The sequence below is a fragment of the Rhea americana genome, unplaced genomic scaffold (genome assembly GCF_003343005.1).
Source record: "Rhea americana isolate MKP2758 unplaced genomic scaffold, rheAme1 scaffold_18, whole genome shotgun sequence".
NCBI lineage: Eukaryota > Metazoa > Chordata > Aves > Rheiformes > Rheidae > Rhea > Rhea americana.
Window position 1 is genome coordinate 4102437 of NW_028185927.1, and position 12340 is coordinate 4114776.

General features: G+C 39.1%; 1 long non-coding RNA gene across 1 annotated transcript; it reads left to right on the forward strand.

Moving 5' to 3' along the window:
- Positions 1 to 3902, forward strand: LOC146597623 (uncharacterized). Its single transcript, XR_014895466.1, has 2 exons — positions 1 to 559; positions 2145 to 3902. It is a non-coding gene; the product is annotated as an uncharacterized LOC146597623 (long non-coding RNA).
- Positions 3903 to 12340: the final 8438 nt, after the last annotated feature.

The following is a 12340-nucleotide window of genomic DNA, read 5'->3' on the forward strand; positions in this document are numbered from 1 at the left end:
CACATCTTAGTAAGGTCATACGCTTATGGCCAAACTGTGCTGAGCACCTGCAAGAAGTTCTAGTGCTAACTCCCTAAAGAAAAATATCGGTATAGTGTAAAAATAAAGTTGATGTACCAATATTACCTCTAAGGTCAGCCCGTACGTAGATTCCTTTACAGACCCCGTTCCCTTCTGGAGAAGTTCTCCTGTGGTGTAGAAGCATGCTACAAGCTTTCTGCAGCATTTATCCCCACCCAGCGCTCCATAGGCTGCTTTTTATTCCACACACACTCTGGCTTACGCTTGAACAACATCTGCAATGTGTGAGGAGCCCATTTGACAGCAACGGCCCTGACACGTGGATCTCCCTTTCCTGCCTGCTTCACATTCCTTCCACGGAGAGCCAGACCTCTCGGGCTCCGAGCAAAGGGAATGCGCGCTAACGCTGCCGGTAAAGCACATGCCTGGGACTATGATTTAAAAGGTGTTTTGCAGTCACGGTGGTTTTATGTAGGGATAGGCATGTGAACCACGTCGCCAGGCTCTTCCTCACCTAGTGCTCTGCTTTTTCCCCAAGGTAAGTCGAAGGGTTTTTTACGGACTCCGCGTCTTTGCAGGAGAAATTCAGCTGGCATCTCTCTGTCTGTATTGTGAATTGTGCTTTTCGTCTTGCACACGCGTGTACCTAAACGTACAAACACACCGCACGCTCACCAGCAAAGACACTGGCATTGCTGCTGCTGTTCGCTTCGCGATAAACTCCAGCGGGCACCGTCAGCTGGAGAGCATCTCCCCCTTCCCCCTCCGGAGGGACGAAGGCACGGCACAGCACGGAGCCTCCGTCCTCTGTCCCACCTTCTAAAATCCCCCTGGGTTGAGCAAAGCAACGCAGTTTGACCAAAATGGATCCTGCAGAAGGGCATTCTTTTTGAGTTGAAGACATCAAGAGTAACGTCGTAAAGGCTTCTGTGCTGCGGTGCACGGAAAGGGGGTTATTGATGCTCAGACCAGACGGTACTCAAACTTGGCCCGAGGGGATTAAAGGGGATGTCAARTTCTTAGCCAAGTCAATCTCCTCCACTGACAAGTTTCTACGAACTTATTCCTAATAATAGCATCGCTTTGAGAGGGATTTTGGCCAAGAAGTGACATCAGATCTATTGCCTTCAGTGCTGTGCCTCTCACTTTTCATGCTCACCCTCTCTTATGTACCTTCTCTGTCAGCCTGAGCTGCGTACGTTTTCCACGTGACCACTAACTGTTTGCTCAGTATATGCATGCTCCTCCCTGGCTGTAACAAATTTTTAAGGACTAGACCAWAAATGAACTTGGCATTGCACAGGACTGTGCGCTGGATGAGTTCTAAGTGCTTCAGTGCTTTAAAAAAGAAATTTCCTAGGCAGTAGTAAGTATTATTACTTTATTTCTGCAGGTGGGGAAGTTAAAAATGGAGTTAGAATTGAGTCTCAATCAGCAATTTAAGTGTATAAATATTACTGGGATATTATAGTTATTCCCAAAATAATAATTAAAAATACAAGAAGTACAGAATTACATTAAGGGGAAATGATATGGTATGGAAAGAACAATCATACAGGCAAATGACTACTTCTGCCTCAATAGAGCTCATGTCTCTATGGCATTTTAGGATTGTGAACTTAAGTTAAATTATTTTTTAAAAAACACATTCAATTTTTTAAAGATTTTTTTTTCTTTCTTGTAATTAGTGCGAGGATGTTTTGAATGTGGCCAGGGATCGTTATGGCATTTTCCAAAAGAGCATTGTGGGACAGGCAGGAAAGGGGAAATGTATTTAACAGGATTTCAAGCAGTAGTGGAAAAGTAGAAACCATTCTTCATGCCCCTCATTTACGGAATGATTAAAATCAGATTGAGCAGCAACCATCTACCCCACATCAATCCTTTTCCTGGGACAGGAACATAAATGCTGCTAGAAATAATATGCCCTAAAGTGAAGTGGTATGGTAATTTCTGATACAGAAATTACCTTCTTTGGGGAGGGAGAGGGAGCATTGCCATAAATTAGAATAGAAATGCTTGTCAAACCTGTTGCTGCTCGTTTTACTTTTTCCTGCATCTTTTACTTTGGCTGCACCTCTGGGCTGAACAGTTCTCTGCTTGCGCCTTTTCTCTTTGCACAGTTCAGTGATCACAGGAAGGGGTTTGCAACTCACATTTGCGACTGGTAGGCTCCGAAAGCGGCAGGCGATTACCGGGGAACATTTTGGAAAGGTGGGCAAGTGGCAGGCGGAACAACGGCGGGCTGGAGCGGAGGGAAGGTGGCTGCTACACGTGTAACGCCTGCAGCTGCGCCAGCTACGCTGGAGGGAGGACTTGGATCTGCAAGTGTCACGCTGSCTGGTGACTGAAAGAGAAGAGACAAGCAGAGAAGGAGGAGGAGCTGCAAGGATGGTTGGTGGGAACTGGCTCTGATAAAAATATTTGTAGAGTGCTAGGAGCATACATTGTGTTGAAACAGATTTATCTCTATTGCTAGACTTGTTATTGCAAACTGTAAAGTGATGCTATTCATGAATACTCATTTTTTCTGAATCTGCTGTTCAGTATGCCAAGCATATCAATCAGTTGTACCATTGTCAGTTAATTAACGTTTGATTGCATTAAATATAGGGTGTTGAAGAGGAGGTTCCTTCTTGGAGGGGGGGTACCTATGTGTGGGTTCTTTGGAGGAGAGAGGGATGTGGTCTTAATAATTATGCTCAAGCGTGAGCAAAGTCGATCTGTAATCTGGGTGCACGTATTTCTGTGCCACGCACCACTCTTACRGGCACACTGAAAGGGGAAGACAAAGGTCAGGACTTTGCTTTCCTCAGCCATGTATACTGGATTTTCATATACAGGGCAGCATATGGAAATGTAGGAGTTGCCAGATGAGAAAACTGGAGAAGTAATATGTGGAGACAGAGAGAGAGAGAGAGAGAGAAATAAAAGAAAGAAAGGACAGAAGAAGAAAAAGGAAAAAAAGGTTGAGTTATGCATAGAGTATATATCTATAACTATTTGATAGCATTTTGTAACACAACGGACATGATAGTATTCAAAATAATGAATGGTTTGGTTAAGACAAATCTGTCTTCTTCTTCAAGCYGCGTAATACCGAGTCAATCACAGAAATGGATTGGTAGTGATTTCAGGCATGATGGAAGGAGATACTGTACTTCTTTACATGGTATATAATTAATCTGTGGAATTTCATTTCTGCAAGAAATTACTGAGTCAAATAGCTCAGTGGGATTGTAAAGGAGCCTAAATATAGAATAGGCAGCTGTGCTAAGATAGCAGGTTAGTTCAGACTAATGACAGTGGAGAGCAAACTTCATTCTTCATGATGAAAGCTGCTGTCCATTGAACGAATAGGGAAAATTTCCTCAATCCTATGCAGAAATGGCCAAAGCAAGATGGAAGATTTCTGCCATTCTGCAGCAATTCAAAGTGGGCCACTGACAGACGCAAGGTGCTTACAAGATGCCTGGATTTCTTTTTTTCTCCTTTTCATTCCCTGTTGAGAGTAAAGATGTGACCTGTCAGAAACAAATTATTCCAATTACTTGACAAGCTATTGTGCTGCAGTATAAGAAATTATCTCAAATATGATTTTGTGCATAATTGTAACCAGCTTTCCATATGCCATATGTAACATATATATATGGTTACCTAGGAAAAGCTAACTGTGATAAATTATATTTCAATAAAGAAAACACATTTCAGGCAAGTTGGGTAACAATATTTCAGAAGAATAACCCTTCTTTAATCATATACTTTGATGGAAGAATGCTCATATGCACATCAGCACAACTCAATTCTTTCCACAAGGAACTGACATCTTAAACTGCTCTAAACAATGAATCACCTTGTCAAATAAAGTGCAAAATGGAAAACCTGTTTCCAAAYTCATCTGATATAATGACATTTACAACAACATGTTTGAGGTGATAAACCAACAATAATAATTATATTTCTCTTAGACTTCCATTGTACTTTGAAAGTTTTATGCAATCATATGTTATTTTTTCTTTTTTTTTTTTTTCCTCTAGAAAATTTTATGCCAGGACCTTTCCTTTATGAGTCTTTAAAACAAGGGTGTATGCAAACCACATTTACGTACAACTTTAATTTTAAGATTTTCTTAGAAGAGACCATTGCAAGCCCAACTTCTATATCCTCACCCRAAGATTCAGGTGGTCCTTTTAGAATACAGTATATATTGTAATGGTTTTCTAATGGGTTTTCAATGATGATTGATAGTATTTATCTTTCCTGATCCCTATCACCAGAGTAACACGCTAATGAAATATCTCTGCATGTATTTCTTAAGCTCAGTCAAATTGAAAAGATGATGTGAAGAAAGGCTGTGTTAATCATGGAAATCTATGCATTTTATCATGAGGAGGCCTGTTGAAGGATAAAAAAGAAAGTAGTTTCAGAAACATCCTCCCAATTGCTCTTGCCACTACCAGAACAGTGTTCGTAGCTTGTGCTGTCTCACCTGCTACGAACAGTTTTAAATCCAGACTCTGGCGCACTGGCATCTCTGAGCAGGGGCTGAGGTTTCATCAGAAAAGATCTGCAGTTAAACCCTAGCATCTGTGAAAAGCGACTGAGATTTCATCTAGCTCTCCTAAAAAGAAGGTTTGACATGTGACATTTTTAGAGGTACTAGAACTGCAGTTATTTAGTATCTGCAACAAACACATATAGATCTGGTGCTGTAGAAAAATAGACCCCTGGGGAAAAGCTTGACTTTCAGCACTGAATATGTGTGCTGAGCTGGAAAACAAAGGCTTAAGAGCATGGATAAATTATCCAGCCACTCCTGTGAACCACAGCTGACAATCTTTAAAAGGAAGGAATGAAACGACAGCTCAGGTGCTAGGAAGTAGAACTGATAAGAGATGTATATGAGCAGAGAGGTTTTGGTGGAGGCTTCTGAGCACACCAAGAGGACCCTTTTCCAAGGTAGGTGTGGGCTATATTCTTGCATCTAAACTGTAGTGGGTTGAGAAGTGTATTGTTATTACAGTGTTATTTGCTAAAGTATCAATTTGGATAAAAATGTCATTGACTTATGCTTTATTACCAATGGGACCGCACAGCAAAATATTCAAGCGAATACCCCATTTCCAAGTTATTTTCCTCAATTTTTTTATTTATGATTATGTTATTTTTGCCTTTTACAAAAGAAAGAAGAGACTGGGTTTTGGACAAGTGTCTGCTTGCTCTTAAAAAGAGAAAAGAAAGGAGAAACCTATCAGCACTTCCTCTCTACTCCTATTCCCAAATAAGCRCCTGAAATATTTCCCATCAGCCAAGTTATGAAATCTAGAAGAAGCAAAATTACATAGTGTACAGTTATTCCATTTGTGCTTATCCGCATTTTAAACCAGGTCTTAAGTCCTTAAATGTAATTTCATTGTGACAATGTTAGTGAGTGAAAGCCAAGTATTTTCCAGCATAATGATCCATAAATACTGGCTCTGATAAGAGAGCTCTTGCTGTTCCCTTCACTAGCAATGCTGCGGCACAAAGCAGCCTAGAGACTCTTTTTGGCTGTTTTACTTATCAGGAGATTCAATTTTCAATACAGAAAGGGAGGAAAGATGCCTGAGTACTTCTCCCTTTGCCAAGCTGGAAAGTTGGACTATAGCTAGTGAGGTTGTGTAGTCACTAGTGCAAAACAACTTGTAAGTAAACAAGCAAGTGGTGATACAACATACAGCTACAGGAAACTGGATGACATGATTAGAAAATTGTCACTTYAAAAGGCAGAATTCTTATAATACCAAGGAACTACCATAAAAAAATCAGTGTTCTTCTAATACTTTTTTCCACTATACAGACTAAAACTRGAATCAGCTAAACTGAACTCAGTTGAGTGCTGATATTGCGAGATGAACCTGGCCTGTAGTACCCCAGGGCCGGTGCCTGTATCAGGTGTGACAAACAGCGGAAAAAAATTCACAGCACCTCTACTTAGCCCAAATTCTTAAACGTGTTTATATGCTATATTCTTTAAAATATGCCTACTGATTGGGTTTGGRTTTTTTTATTTATTTGTTTATTTTTGGTGCTATAGCAGCTTTCCCATGCTGTACCTCATCATGTCAACACTCTTGATTATTTAACAATCTGGCATTTTAAACATAAGCATACTATGGTGGCTACATATTGCTTACTGGTTTTGTAACAGACTTCTCTTTTTTTCCAGTTTCATACTAGATATAAAATGAAAGCTCAATTATAAATAGAAAGTTTAAACTGAATTTACTTCATAACTAAACTTTTTTAATGTTATGAGTATCTTTGGAAACATTAAATAATAGCTGTTTGGAATTTGAATATTGAACCACACAATATTTTTAAAGAAAATGGTTATTGACTTGCTGTGCCAGTACAGAGACCCACAAGTTCAATTGGATTTTTAGGCTTTTGTTATACRTCTGTATTCTGACAAAATTATGCCAGTTAAATAATAGATCAACTAATTTGCCTATGATAAGCCCCGTTTTCCAGTCTTTGTATGGGCCAAGCATACTGCATTTGACCTGATATGGGTGTACTATGTGTCCTGGAATATAAACGTGAGGAAAGAAAGTACTAGCAGGAAGAGATCTTTAAATGTGTCACTCGGATCAGCTCCTAGCTTAGAGGATGGAATGGTGCCCAAATGTTTGGCCACTTCTGTGAGGCTAAGCTTTTAATATTTCTTTTCTTAATTAGAAAGGGGGAATTGATATTGATTGCACTATTAATTTATTTCACAGTCTATGAATTAAGAGTATTTACAGAAGACTGTTAAAAGACTTATCTTTTATCTGTGTGAAAACAAAAGCTTTAATGTTTAGCTTTTTTTTGTATATCTCTAATGCAGCTGAGCAGCTGCATATTTTAGTGATTCCAAAAACTGTGCACTTACTTTCCTTTTCAAATAGTATTGGCTCTTTGCTAGAAAAGCTCATAATTTTTCAGGAAAAGTCCCACCCCATCCCTTCTTAAAGGCACAGAAAGCTGGATGTAAACACACCAGAGAAAGCACAAAGAACGGCGTGCCTCAAAGGAGGGACTAGCAGGAGGGCTCCGCAGCAGCTGTAGAAGAACGACTGTTTTTGCTCTCGCTGGAGCAACCTTGAATTATCTTAAAATCAAGTCCAATAAGGCCAATATCCAAGTTCTGGGGTTGCCCAGAGGAAAAGGTTTGTCAGACTATAATCTTTGTGGAAAAGTTGTTCCTTGACCTTTCTTGGCACTCTATGTCTACGGCAGCATAGGGAGGTCAAAAGTGCACTAGTTAGCACCAAAGATGAAGCTTAACCAGGCACCGAGAGCAATGATTGTCGAACGGCTCCATTTGCAAGACAAGAAGTGTATCCTTGGTGGAGCGAGGGAGATGAAAGAGATTATTTTCCAGGGGTCACATTTGTTCTTCTCTTCTGACCTCTCTCAAGATTGCAAAAGAAGCCGTAAGGGCTTTCTATAGCAAAGAGGTGCTACAAAGAAAGAGGGACTGTGCTTTCCTCATCCCTCTTCTGCTAGTCTTCCAGCCACAGTTAAGCTCTGCTTTGCCATTCTTTTTCTCTTTCACAAGAATCTAGTGAAAATATATAAAGTGAACAGAGAAATTAAAAGGACAGTTTGAAGTGCCTGTAATTTGGCATTTTAACACCCTATTTCAAGGTGAAAGAGAAGTAAGCTTGGACTATGGTTTGGGAGGGGTTATTTTTGTTTGGTTTTTTTGTACTCCGTCCCCCGGGTTCTGGCGTTAATATTTGTATAGTGGCAGCACCCAGGAGCCATCGGTCAACTGCGTTCTGCAAGGTACTGRATGTATATAAGCCGTCTCTGCTTTGCATCTCCATCATCACTGTCATTTAACTGTAGCTTGAAACGAACTTAACCTGATTCATTTTCTGGTTCCCATCAACTCCAGTCAAGATGTCAGAGCATTTCGGAGAATAAGGGGTTTGCAATGCCGTCTTTACTTCATCCGTTGGTTCGCAGGCCCCACCTCTGCAGGGTGCAACTACAAAATTGTGCCCGAGGGACTCTTTCAGAAGGTRTTCAGAAGACACTGCAATGATACTATAGCATTTTATAGAAGTGTTAGCTGATTGTAAACTACTTGAAAGATTTCTCATCCAAAAATTATTCTAGCTTTGAAATGTTCAGTTTTTGAACTTAGCTCAAATTTATTTTTTGTTTCATCACTGAAGTCTTCAGATTATCCTATSTTGATAAGATGTGTTATTTGTCATTTTAAATGGTATTACTTTTCTTATAAGTAGTGAGTATGAAGCTCATGACTTCTTGATGAAAGATCAGGATCATGGATAAATGAAGGGTGGTTATAAGGCACAGTGTGAAGCAGTTGCTGATTTTTGTGCTTTACTAGTATGACCTAAAAATCAAGTTTGACCTARTTTTCCAAGATCAAGGATGAGGAAACAAAAAATTCTACATAGAGGTAACTTAGAAATATGTCTTAAAGGAAATACAGGTTATACAGGATAAAACTCCGTGAGTTGCTGCAAAAATAGCAATTGATGAAACTTTTGAATACTCCCATCTCGACAGAGTAGTTAACAATCCAGATGTCACTTGATAATATCTCCATTCTGGGAAACTCAAATTATAGCCGAACTCTCCAAAGCTACATAAWTTTTTTTAAAAAAAATGCAGTGTTGGTAGGACTTGAATAAGGAAGGAGGAGAAATTCTGACTGTAATGGGCTATGTTGTTTAGCTTTAAATGGGATTTCACGTGCCTTTGTAAGCTCTCTATCATAGCAAGGGATTCTGTGATTATTTTTCTTGTGACTTATAAATTTATGTTCTACTGTCGGTCATCAATGTTCGTTTAACATGAGGAATGGTTCTATTTAAACACTTCCTCAAGCTACTTGGCTAAACTTACTATCCATTGGGTGCTGTGGAGGATAAATTATTGGAATCTAAACAGACTAATACCTTGTTCTTATTCCCATGGCTAATGCACAAATTTTCAGTTGGAATAAGAGTTTAAGCCAAAGTAAAGAGGTTCCAGTTGAATTTTTGGTTTAGGAGGGGCTCTTAAAAAATCCCTTAATGGAGGAGGGGTGGGCAGGGGAGTCCTTGTGAAGAGGTGACCAGCACAGATCCACAGTTTGTTACCATTTTGGAGTATAACCTCGCTAACACTGGGCAACACCTCAATAACTAAAATTCCAATTAAAGGGATAAACTTAGGAATAGAGAAGATCTTTAAAGACACTTGCTCTTGTMCTTGAATATTTTCACATCAGGTAATGTTCTTCTGAAAAGAATCAAAGCTGTTTTACCAGGACAAACTCTCACTGTTTTATTCCAATTTCTGGGCTCCTTCGAAACGTTGTTTTCCAACCATCAGGAACCTTTCCTCTATTTTCTTTTATGAACAAGGATCTTCATCAAGATGCTGATGACAGTGTATAAATAATAAATATTTTATAGTTAAGACACAGTTAGCATCTTTCTGCTGTGTTTAATCAAAGATGTTAAATGTCTTCAGTCCTGYAGGTGCCACTTCTCCTTTATTCTATTAACCCTTGGCCTCTCTAACAATTGGGCCCTACTTCTTTCTGTCAACAGCAACTATTTGTCTTGCTGCTTACAATTCATGTTAAAAGCTCTTAAATTGTGGCATTAGATATGAAGGCTGCCAAAAGAGCAGTCTCTTCCCCCTCTTATCCTACACGGGTATCTTCCCAGAAGAGGTTCTAGRATTTCAATGCATGGCTTTCTCACCACATGCCCCCACTGTTTTTACAACCCCCTTTTATAAATACTTTCTCATTTCTCTTCAAGCAAACTAATCTATTCTTACAAAAGCAAGATGTGAAGAGAAATACTGCTGTAGCACTCCTGGTTTTCTTCTGCCTACTAATTTCCCCTTTCTATTGCAGACCTAAAAACAAGACAGATGTAATGACCTAGGGTAAAATAAGTTAATGCARGTTCTAAAATTTGAAGATCTCAATCCATATCTGAATCTTAAAATAACAGGCTGGATTTTCAGAAATTCTGGTTAGAATTCTGGTTCAGAAACTAGATGACGGTGAATCTTTCAAATTAGGCTGCTTAGATTGAAGTTAGGCGCCTAGGCTTAAAATACCTAATTTGGGTGCCCAAAGAGATTAAGTCTAATGATCTGGATACTGTGTAGAGCTGTCACRAAACTCAAATATCAAGGGCAATGTTAAGTTTAACTGTTGGGGGGGGTGTGGAGAAACCTGTGGCCCTGTCCCCTCCTCCCCTTTACTCTTTATTTTAGGGATCATACTTCRTTTTAGCAAGTTAGTACTCAGCAAACAAGGTTCAACATGTAGCTCAAGACTACCCGTAATGCAGATTGACTGTTGTGATATGGACTATGCTGACTACAGGATACTATATATATATATTTTTTTTGGGGGGGGGGGGTGTTCCTCTTAAATCTTCTTCAAAGCACATATGAAAGAGCAGGTGCCATGACCTGGCTCATTGTGCTCAGCATCTTTTATAAACTCAGCAGAGCTGTGGAGAAGGAGTACAAAAACATGCTTCTGCCTTGATATATCAGAAAGAAAAAGAATCCCACAGAGACTGACCTGGGCATTATGGATGCGTGTAATGGACCAGAGCCAGGATGTGGGTTAGGTTAATTACCTCAGAAGTAGTTGAGTGACAAATAGCAATGATTAAATCAATAGAAAAAAAAGTTACGTAAAATGTATCAAAACTGATGAAGATCCTACTACAATTATTTCCTTGTTCTTGATAAATCTTTCAAGATCCGGATGCTCTTCCAATAATTAATGGCATAACTTGCCACATTTCTGATTTAACTTTTAATTATTTTATTTGGAGAAAGGTTGTACTTAAATTAAGTGCAACAGTTGCTTTTCAAATGTTGGAGGCTGCAATTAGTATCGCCTTTTAATTAAAAGTTACTTTCTGGAAACTAACTTGTTGCTCAAAACCCAGTATAACGGGCCACCCTCTGCACTGCGGGGGGTTGCTAGTTGGATTGGCTGGCAAGCAGTAGGCTGGAATGGAAGTGTGATGCTTGAGTAACATTGGCTTGATTGCAAAGARTCAATGATCTAGTAAGTCTATTACRATAACATACTCCTACAAGACTACTGATTTAACAGGACACGAGGAGTAAAATTAGTAAGGCCTGTTTTTTCTGAAAGATAACAAAAATATGAGTTTGATACAATACATAATGTTCTGACTGCATGTAACAAACTCATTGCTTATAACCATTACATGTGGCTTATACTTACAGGAAAGGCTACAAAAACAGAATGATTGTGCATTGCCTTCACAAGGCCTGGTGTCCTTCAAACTTCTATCTCAGCGGTTGATCCTGGATGATGTTGATCCTAGAGGCAAAACATGCTTGGAGTTACTCAAATGATCAAGGTGTTTTTGTTTTAAATTCGGTGGAGGATTGAAGTTCAACTTTAAGATCCAGGAAAAGCATCTGCTTTCATTGCATTCTTAAAGCAAACAGCTGAGAATCTAAACCAAGGTCTTTTGTACYACGCGCCCATCCAGTTCAATAAGTRWCTTAACCAGTGCAGAGCTATGCTCACAATCTTTGTCTCTATAAATATTTAACAATTCAACAGGCAGGGCTAACAAGAGTTTTCACTCCAAAATCCTGACAGCCTTGCAGACAGAGCATTAGCCAAGCAGTTAAAAATTAAGGTTTGAGGATAGTCAGAGTGAATTTAAGTCTCACCCGCTTTGGGTTTGCTCTTGTCATCCCTCTTCCAAAGATCTGTGACACCTTCTTCATCTGAAAGAACACCAGCCATCACAAGGGTTGTTGGGACTGTAAAAGGGGAAAAAATGGTTTCCCAACACATAATAAGGTTTTATCTAATTAGCAAGATATGGTATAAAACTATCAATCCCATTTTTTTTGAAGATTCTTTATCTGAAAGACATTTCTTAACCTGTGTGTCTAAGCTATTAGCATAAAAATATCCCCACCTTTTCCTGCAAAATTATAAAGATATTAACTGTCATTGTGATTATTTTTTTCCACCATCTGTTTACCAAAATTAGTATCTACAAAATGTATTCATATGAGATATACTGGTTTTAGCTGACGAGTAAAGGAAGTAACTGCTTCCTTTTCTAATTAATTGCTTCTAACTACACTAGAAGAACAGAATCTATCTTTCTGGAATATTCAGGAAATGCTACTTTTTTTTAAAAAAAAACTTTAGATTGTTTTGAAGTTCCTATTCAGAGCACAAGCTCATATGCAATRGTGCACTATCAGTGCCCAAAAAACCGCTGTAAATGGAATG